This window comes from Danio rerio, chromosome 1, assembly GCF_049306965.1.
Source record: "Danio rerio strain Tuebingen ecotype United States chromosome 1, GRCz12tu, whole genome shotgun sequence".
Classification (NCBI taxonomy): domain Eukaryota; kingdom Metazoa; phylum Chordata; class Actinopteri; order Cypriniformes; family Danionidae; genus Danio; species Danio rerio.
Window position 1 is genome coordinate 23,417,929 of NC_133176.1, and position 10,124 is coordinate 23,428,052.

General features: G+C 38.1%; 1 long non-coding RNA gene across 3 annotated transcripts; it reads left to right on the plus strand.

Moving 5' to 3' along the window:
* The first annotated feature begins 71 nt into the window (after positions 1-71).
* LOC137495488 (uncharacterized) lies at positions 72-3,071 on the plus strand. 3 transcript variants are annotated; one of them, XR_011015314.2, is made up of 7 exons: positions 72-177; positions 314-399; positions 1,134-1,217; positions 1,338-1,392; positions 1,492-1,567; positions 1,642-1,818; positions 2,157-3,071. It is a non-coding gene; the product is annotated as an uncharacterized lncRNA (long non-coding RNA). The 3 variants fall into 3 exon arrangements; XR_012406133.1 differs by lacking the exons at positions 72-177; positions 314-399 and adding an exon at positions 509-1,013; XR_012406137.1 differs by lacking the exons at positions 72-177; positions 314-399 and adding an exon at positions 509-671.
* The last annotated feature ends 7,053 nt before the right edge of the window (positions 3,072-10,124 follow it).

The window sequence follows — 10,124 nt, forward strand, 5'->3', positions numbered from 1 at the left end:
GCAGAGTGACAGCATCTTCATACAGGTGGTGATGTTGCTGTCTCTTTAAGAATTTGGCTTGTTGAGACGTTATAGTAGTGTTTGTTACTGAGGCGGTCGGTCGAGTATGCTGGCTGTTTACACAGAACTTCGCACGCTTTTCAAAGAAAAGTCTATTTTGGAGTCCACACTTTTCAGGTAAGAATGTATTAAAGATATATTTTCTGTCTCATTTTTACATGTGAAGCCGTGTTCTGTTGATTTTGTCTGACTCTCTGGTCTCGGCTTTCCCCCGCTTTGTGCTCCGGGCTGGCTGGTGTACGTTGGCCTGCAGGATGTAGTGCTAAGATGTCTGCAGCTTATTAAAGAAGTTAATACAATGTGATATCGAAGTCACCGAGGGACATAACGTTATAGAAGGTAAGTACTATATGCTGTTAGTTTTCTCGGTGTAAAAGTTCCCTTTATCGCCTATGTTACGTATTCGCGCCTTATATCTTACGTTACGTTACTGCTTTATTAATAAAAGTTGCCACGGCGGAATATAATCGCAACCCAGATAGCAAAATACACTTGGGCCAGTTGCGGCTAGATTCTCGCCTGCCCGAGTCCGTCTGCTGTATCGTTACTCGGGCCAGATGCGGCGGCAGAAGCGAGCCGACGCTGCCGTAACCGTGCACCGGAATCGGGCCGTGAGTAATGTGCGGTGTGGCCCGGAGCTGGCGCGACTGAAGTCTTCATATACCTTGATATAAAACCTTTTGTTATAAATACTGGAATTTGTAATTATCGATAATGTTTTATATTTTGAGGCCATTTTCTAGCCACGGTTGACCGCGGAAATGTAATTTTAGACGGTTATATACACCGCCATTTTGTGAAGAAAAATCACAATTTTGTCACCGGCAAAGCGACTGATTATGTAAACGTGGCTAGTTACAAACGTGGCGTGTGTATGCTTGTACATATCTTCGTTTCAGTGTCTAAGTTACATTAATGTTGAGGAGTGTCCACAAACTCTCATGTCCAGAATTGTTGGTGCTTTACTATCGTTTAACGTTATACTTATATATAAATAGAATACTATAAATAAATAGTTATTGCTTTATCTTATTGCTTTCCAGAAGTTTTTGAAGTTTCCAATTGTCTTTCAGGACAAGATTGAACAACATAATGCAGCCTAACAGCATCAGAGCAATAAAGGCATGTCATATGAAAGCATGGCTCAGTTACAAGATGTAAGTATGTCTCATTATCTATACCATGGTTTTAATGGCTTACATACTATTTTAAATTTGTAGGTTTTTACTTACAAACAACAATAAATGTACACCCACGTGTTTAAAATTATTTTCTAGGTTTTCATCGAAAGATGAGAGATCAACTGAAGAATGCTATGGACCTGACTCTAAGGTACTCTTTCTAAACTTTCTCCACTTGATTAATATTATTAAATTCTAGCTTTGTATGGATTCCTTCATATTTGTTTGTATGCCACATCTTATGTTCCAGGAATTGATTTTACAGCAGCACTTCTCATGTTGCCAGCCTTGTTAAGCGAGACACTTCAACATTTCGTTGTGCTCCGGTGCGTATGTTGTTTTCTGTTTAGTATATGCTGTTATAAATGCATTTTATAATTCTTGATATTCTTTATATTAGGATGACGCAGTGGGTAGTCCTGTCACCTTACAGCAAGAAGGTCGCTGGTTCGAGCCTCGGCTGGGTCAGTTGGCATTTGTGTGAGGAGTTTGCATATTCTTCCAGTGTTCGTGAGGGTTTCCTCCAAGTGCTCCGGTTTCCCCACAAGTCCAAAGACATGCGCTATAGCTGAATTTGGTAAGCTTATTTGTCTGTAGTGTATAAATGTGTGTGTGAATAAGTGTGTCTGGATGTTTCGTAATACTGGGTTGCAGCTGGAAGGGCATCTGCTGCATAAAACATATGCTGGATAAGTTGGTGGTTCATTCCACTGTGGTGACCCCAGATTAATAAAGGGACTAAGCCGAAAAGAAATTGAATGAATGAATGAAATTTATATTAGTCTTTTAATCTGTGATACTTTTTTTTTTTAAATCTGTGAATATTAATTATTTTACTTTCTATGCATGTTGATTTTCTCTTCATCAGTGATAGAGTGACTGATATTAATGTAATTATTGCTTTGTCATTTACAGTGAACCATCTTCACCACATCCAACAGTTCAAGTACAGGAGGACACCACCGACTGGACAACTGTGTTAACAAGACGAGTCTCGGCAGTCTTCAGAGTTGATGGGATTGAGATTGGCCGGGCTAATGATGTGGATGAATATACATTTTTGACATATCCATCTTATTAGAAGATCACCTTGATGTTTCTGCAGTAGAATGTTTTGAATGAACGGTGGACGGTGACAAGCCTCGATCTACTCCAGTTACCAGAGTGATCAACCTTGTTTTTTGTTTCTCTACATGCTCTTGGGATAATCACAATCATCAAGTTAATCCAGCACAGACACTGCTCTCATTCATGCATAAAGCAAATTTTTAAATAACTTGTGGTCCTAATGACTATCAAAGAACATTTTCCAGATATGAGTGCTTTACATGTCATGTTTATCAAAAGCATAAACACATATTGTGTTACAACAAATTACAACTCCACTTGAGGATGATGAGGAGTAATCTACTGGTGTTGAGGAAGAGGCTACTGATGTATTTGGTTTTCTGCACTGTTGAAGCAATTTATAGAGAAACATTGCCTTCATTCTGAAATACAGAGAAAATTTTGATGACAAACTATTTATTATGACTGAGTATTCTGACCAAAGACAAATACTTTGGACTTTATAAAGTGAAGTACTTGATGTAGCCTGTGTAATGTGTTTATAAATCTTAAACAGTATTCTTGTGGTCTTTGTATTAAGGGTAGATTATATACTGTACAGTGAGTGAACAATTTTTATTTGTTTTCTAAATTGTTCTTATTACTGTTTTACATGTCTGCTTTATATTTACTGTGTAATTTTATTTCTTGACACATTCAGTTGTGAGTTGTAATGAAATATTTCTACATTAATAAATAAAAATGGACATCTGCGAACCAAAATATTTTATTTATTTATTTGTGCATGCAGTCACCAAAGGATCAAAATGCCTGGGTCAGTACCCTGAAAATGCTATATAATGTAAAAAGGTACATTTTTGTACCTTCGGTGGGGGTACAAAATTGTCCCTTAAAGGGTACAAATGTAGAAGGAACAATTTTGTACCTTTAAATAGAGGTACAAATTTGTACCCTTAAGGGTACCACCCCAGTGACGGGCCATTTGTACCCTAAAAGGTACAATTTTGTACCTTTTTTTCTGAGAGTGTAGAGTACACAACAATCTCTGGCCTTGCTGCATCACACATACCAAAATTTATCAATTTATAAAAAAATTAATTACTTTCTGGCCATTGGGTATTAGGCATGGACATACATGTTGCGATCGTAATTTTGGAAAGTATTAAATCGCTTTATAAACATTTTTTATTACCATGTCATGACTCTCCCCATTCAGTTGAACAGTTGGACCTGGAAGGCACTTCGCGTGACGTCATACTTAACAAGCGGATTACGATGTCATCACTTTAGTGTGAATTAACAACCAGGACATTTTAATGTCTGTTCAAGTCCACCGTTCCAGGGCTATATAAAATTTAGCATTTTAACCAACAGTAGACCTACAAATAGGTCTAATATTATTGTTGTTTTATCACACATTTGAAAAATAACAATAATAGCCTCATATTACACCTCAAATTGCGCGCAGTCAGATCACGTGGTACAGCGTCACGTGGTAATCTGATGAATCTTAAAATAATGTATTCAGTTGACTAAACCTTACATTTTTGCTAACTTTACTAAATAAATAGCTAGTTTTTCCTTTGATAATTAAAGAAAACAGTGAAATCTATATCTTCCCTGCCGAAAAATCCCACTTAAACCAGCCTAGGCTGGTTGGCTAATTTTTAGCTGGTTGACCAGCCTGGTTTTAGAGGAGTTTTGGCCATTTCCAGGCTGGTTTCCAGCCATTTCCAGCCTGGTCTTAGCTGGTCTGGCTGGAAAATGACCAGCTAAATCCAGCTAAAACCAGCTTGACCAGCCAGGTCTGGCTAGGCTGGTCAAGCTGGTTTTAGCTGGTCATCTCCCAGCCTGGCCAGCTAAGACCAGGCTGGAAATGGCTAGAAACCATCCTGGAAGTGGCCAAAACCCCTCTAAAACCAGCCTGGTCAACCAGTTAAAACCAGCCTAGGCTGGTTTAAGCGGATTTTTTTTCAGTAGGGTTGGGTAACAATTGTAGTTTAAAATTAAGGAATGTGCAAAACTAAACTTTTTATGTGATTTTTTTTTTATGAGCCATATTTACTGTGGCTGGATATCATTTCATTTTTTACAGTGGGGGTTATTCAGTTTTACCAACATTTTTTTTAAGTTATTTAAAGTTTTAATTAAAAAATTTGGTCAAATTGATTGATCCAAGTTAAGATGACTAGAAAAGCTCATTTGACTCATTTAAGGCAGCTATAATTATTTTTCTAATTATTTTAGTCACACTGTGAAGTGAGAATTGCTATAGGTTATAGCTACTGTTTACCAACTTTCTTTAAAACATCTTTGTTGAGCTGAACTGAAAAAAGAAACTCATTAAGGTTTCCAACTAATTGAGGGTGACTTAATTTTGACTCAAATAGGGGAACTATTCTTTTATAGATGCCTGACATCTTTTCCAGCATATTCCACTAATCTTTAAGCTTTCACTAACAGCTGTTTTTCATGTCATTGTCCTGCACTGCTGGCATATTTGCCAATAGTTTCCTCAAGCTGAAAAGACATTTCGGCATGAGGATCAAACTCTTCATTTGTTCCTCAACCACTGGAACCAGTCGTCTGTTAACAAAACAACACAGCGAATAATTTTCACCATTGGAGACATCACACGCTGCCATCTACTGTACATGCCCATTAGTGTGTGTGTGTGTGTGCGTATGATAGAAACCCACATCTCTGAATATGAGGTCCCCTAATGAACAGGCGCCCAACTGCAAGCAGCGTCGACGGAAAGCAAAATTCGTTAAAACTGAAGGAGGTAATTGGAAAGTGAGCTGTCACAGTGCAGGCGCCTTTTGAATCTGTCAGTTTCATAATGAAGAGAAACATCACCGCTTTCGTTGACCCAAGAAAACACAGAAAGACAAGCAGAGGACGGGGTAAACACTTGTTCACCTCATTATGTTTGGTGTATAAGTGGGAGTACGGCTGGTGAAGACCTCGGGTCATGTGCTAACAGACTCTTTAACACTGATAGGAAATCTCATTTACCTTTTCTCATTTTAAGCCACTAGTACGAGGCTGGTTAATGAAATAATTAATGAATAAATAAGATTTTATATAAAGTTATACATTAAGCATTATTAATAAACTTATACATATTAGTTGAAGTCTTTTATTTTTCCATTACAATTTTTAGAAATGTGTTAATTTGAAAACTCTTTAACACCAAAGTCAAAAGCTGCGTTAATATTTTTAATCAATCTGTACAAACCGAAACTGTAAATTAAAATGAATCCTACTTGAAATTCCTGCATATGACAAAACATTTATTTTTCCTCGCATAGCTTTTTTTTTTTTTTTTTTTTTTTTTTTTTTACAAAATTCATAAAAATTGCACACATTCACAGGTCATTAGTGTATGTAAAATTTACATCATCATCATCATACACTCGCTGGGCACTTTATTAGGTACATCTCGTACTACTAGTATCGCGTTGGAACCCCTTTTGTCTTTACAACTGCCTTAATCCTCCGTGACAGATTCAACAAAGGTACTGGAAATATTCCTTAGAGATTTTGCTTCATATTGACATGACAGTATCGCGCAGTTGCTACAGATTTGTCAGCTGCACATCCATGGTGCGAATCTCCCGTTCCACCACATCTCAAAAGTGCTCTTTTGGATTGAGATCTGATGATTGTAGAGGCCATTTGAGTACAGTGTACCCATTGTCATGTTCAAGACACAAGTCTGCTTTATGACATGGCCCTTTATCCTGCTGAAAGTAGCCATGAGAAGATGGGTGCACTGTGGTCATAAAGGGATGGACATGGGCAGCAACAATACTCATGTAGGCTGTGGCGTTGACACGATGCTCAATTGGTACCAATGGGCCCATAGTGTGCCAAGAAAATATCCCCCACACCATTACACCACCACCAGCAGTCTGAACCATTGATACCAGGCAAGATAGATCCATGCTTTCATGTTGTTGACACCAATTTCTGACCCTACCATCTGAATGTAGCAGTAGAAATCGAGACTCATCAGACCAGGCAACATTTTTCCAATCTTCTATTGTCCAATTTTGGTGAGCCTGTGCGAATTGTAGCCTCAGTTTCCTGTTTTAAACTGACAGGAGTGGCACCTGAATCAGAATCTTATCAGAATCACTTTTATTGCCAAATGTGCTTCTCACACACAAGGAATTTGTTTTGGCTACAGAAGCTTCCAGTGTATATAAAGTGACAACACAAAATAAATATGATAAAAGAAGATAAACATTAAATAGAGCATTAAATAGATGCAGTTAGTAAAAAAATCCTAATGTTGAATTGTATGTACAGATTTGTTTTAAATATACAGGTTATAAGGTGCTGTGTACAAGTGCGTATGAGAAAGTATTGCACATGTTTATTGCACATGTGACAACACAAAATAAATATGATAAAAGAAGATAAACATTAAATAGAGCATTAAATAGATGAAGTTAGTAAAAAAATCTAAATGTTGAATTGTATGTACAGATTTGTTTTAAATATACAGGTTATAAGGTGCTGTGTACAAATGCAAATGGAGAAAGTATTGCAATGTATATTGATATAAGGTGCTGTGTACAAGTGCGTATGAGAAAGTATTGCACATGTTTATTGCACAGTAGAGGAATATTTAACTGTTCATGAGGTAGATGACCTGAGGAAAGGAACTTTTTCTGTGTCTGGCTGTTTTTGTGCTTGGTGCTCTGAAGCGCCGACCAGACGGTAACAGTTCAAACAGGTAGGGTGCTGGGTGCGAGGCGTCCAGAGTGATTTTGCGAGCCCTTTTACTCACTCTGGAAGAGTACAGTTCTTGGAGTGTAGGAAGGGTAGTGCCAGTGATTCGTTCAGCAGTCCGGACTATTCGCTGCAGTCTACAGCGGTCAGTTTTGGCAGCTGAGCCGAACCAGGCGGTGAATGGAGACTGGTGTGGTCTTCTGCTGCTGTAGCCCATCCACCTCAATGTTGAATGTCACTGAATGTGCATTCAGAGATGCTCTTCTGCACACCTCGGTTGTAAAAAGTGGTTATTTGAGTTACTGTGGCCTTTCTATCAGCTGTAACCAACCTGGCCATCTCCTCTGATCTCTGGCATCAACAAGGCATTTGCGCCCACTGATCTGCCACTCACTGGATATTTTCTCTTTTTCGGATCATTCTCTGTACACTCTAAAAATGGTTGTGCATGAAAATCCCAGTTGATCAGCAGTTTCTGAATACTTAGACCAGCTCGTCTGGCACCAACAACCATGCCTTAAATCACCTTTCTGCCACCTTCTAATGCTTGGTTTGAACTGCAGCACATCGTTTTGACCATGTCTACATGCCTAGGTAAGGCAAGGAAAGTTTTTTTATAGAGCACATTTTATACACAGTGGCAGTTTAAAGTGCTTTAGGGCGTAGCACAGTGCTCATTCAGTAAAGGCACAGCTGAACAGATGTGTTTTCAGTTTTGAATGTGTCTAATGTTGGAGCACATCTGATCATTTCTAGAAGCTGATTCCAGCATCAAGAGGCATAGTAGCTGAAGGCGAATTCACCCTGCTTTGACTGAACTCTTGATCCTAATGATCTAAGTGATCTGTTAGGTTTGTATTCAGTGAGCATATCTGTAATGTATTGAGGTCCTAGGCCATTTAGTGATTTATAGACAAGTAATAATACTTTAAAATCTATTCTGAATGTAACTGGGAGCCAGTGTAAAGACCTGAGGACAGGTGTAATGTGTTCCGCTTTTCTGGTTCTAGTTAGAATCCTGGCCACAGCGTTCTGGATGAGCTGCAACTGTGTGACTATTTTTGGGAAGGCCTGTTAGAAGGCCGTTACAGTAATCCACCCTGCTGCTGATAAAAGCATGAACAAGTTTCTCTAAGTATGCACTGTAAACAAAGCATCTGATTCTTGCAATGTTTTTGAGATGATAGTATGCTGATTAACTAACTGCTTTGACATGACTACTAAAACTCAGATCTGACTCCAGAGTCACACCAAGATTTTTGAGCATATATTTTGTTGTTTGACCTTTAGAGCCAAGGTATTCATTCACTTTGAGAACCTCATCTCTGTTCCCAAACGCAATGACTTCAGTTTTCTCTTTGTTTAACTAAAGTAAGTTTTGGCAGAGGGTGTCAATAGGGCTGAAGTCATTAGGCATTAAGTAGTTCTGAGTGTCATGAGCATAGCTGTGGTAGATTTGGTTCTTTTTCATTTTTTGGCTTAGAGGGAGCATATAAAGGTTGAACAGTAGAGGTGCCAGAATTGAGCCTTGTGGGACTCCACATGTCATGGGTGTCCATTTCGACCTATGGTCACCTATAGTGACATAGTAACCTCCCTTCAAGGTAAGATCTGAACCATTTGAGGACTGTGCCAGACAGCCCAACCCAGTTTTCAGCCTATCCAGAAGTATACTGTGATCGACCGTGTCAAATGCAGCACTGAGATCAAGCAATACCAGCACTGTTAGTTTCCCTGAAACTGTATTTAGGCGGATAAATGCATTGTGTTCCTGATTAGAAATTTGCGTTAACAAGCAGTTTGACAGGTGTACCTAATAAAGTGACCAGTGATTATATATTTTTATTTAACACCCCGTCAGCAACAACTGGTATTTTCATGGCAAAAATATTTCATTAATAAACATACCAAAAGAAAAAATCATGAATTAGATCAAATTTAACGTTTGTAAAATTTACATGATGATTCTTTAAAGATATGGCTATTTTATTCATAGAAATTGGCTCCCTTGGGCATGACAGCTGGCACTACGGGAGGCCCTATTGCACTGTACAAAAAAAAAATCCATTCATCCAGAATCTCTGAATCTCCTTTACAAGTGAAGGAGTAGCTGGTTATGTATAAACAGGCATGGAATTTAAGCAGGACAATTATGGCACAAAATCACACCCAAGAGATGTTTTCTTTTCAACTTGTCTGAGCTGGCCAACCCAACACAGACCACAACAAGCAAGAGATAAAATGCAAAAGTAACTCCAATATTGATTCAGGAATTTAATAAGTTTGGATTCAGCATTTGTTTTTAACACTGTATCACTCTCTTTCTCACATGCAGGTGAACGCGGCGCACGCGCAAATGGGGAATCTGCATGAATGGGTTCGCAGCTGTACAAATCTACATTTGCTGACAGACAGTTTGGGCTAATAAGAATTAGGGGAACTGTTGGACTGACAAATTTTAATTGGATGAATGTTTTTTAGTCTTATGCCTTGGCATAAAAAATACATATAATAAAAACATTTAGATCATTTACTTTAATCATTACTATTGGAATGTGGAGAAACTTTCAATCAGCACAACCATTTTCTGAAGACAATCACCTTAGAGTGTTGAACCAGATGTTGTTGATAGGCTTTATTTCAGTATGTTGCTGTACTTCCAACTATAACTGAACACTGAGTAAAGAGCAGGGCTTTCTTTTTGTGCATCATTTCCTCATTGCAAACTAACAATAAGAGGGGCGTGGTTAACAATTTTGTGGCTGAAGTCCTCAAATTGATGTCAACAGACATCAAACACAGAAGCAAATAATCAGACCTTGATTGAAGATTACCAAATCAAACATTTAACTTGCACCTTAAGAATAACAACTTAGCAAGCTAGCAAAGTAAACACTGTAAAAATAACACACACTTAATAAAAAAAGAAGAATTACTTAAAATGTAAAAAAAAAATATTATACTAAAGAAATATATATTAAATTAGACTATATACAACCTACCAATGAAAAGTCACAGCGAGGAAGAGCAGAAAGTGCTGAAGTTAAAAGAGACAACAGTGGTATATAGAGA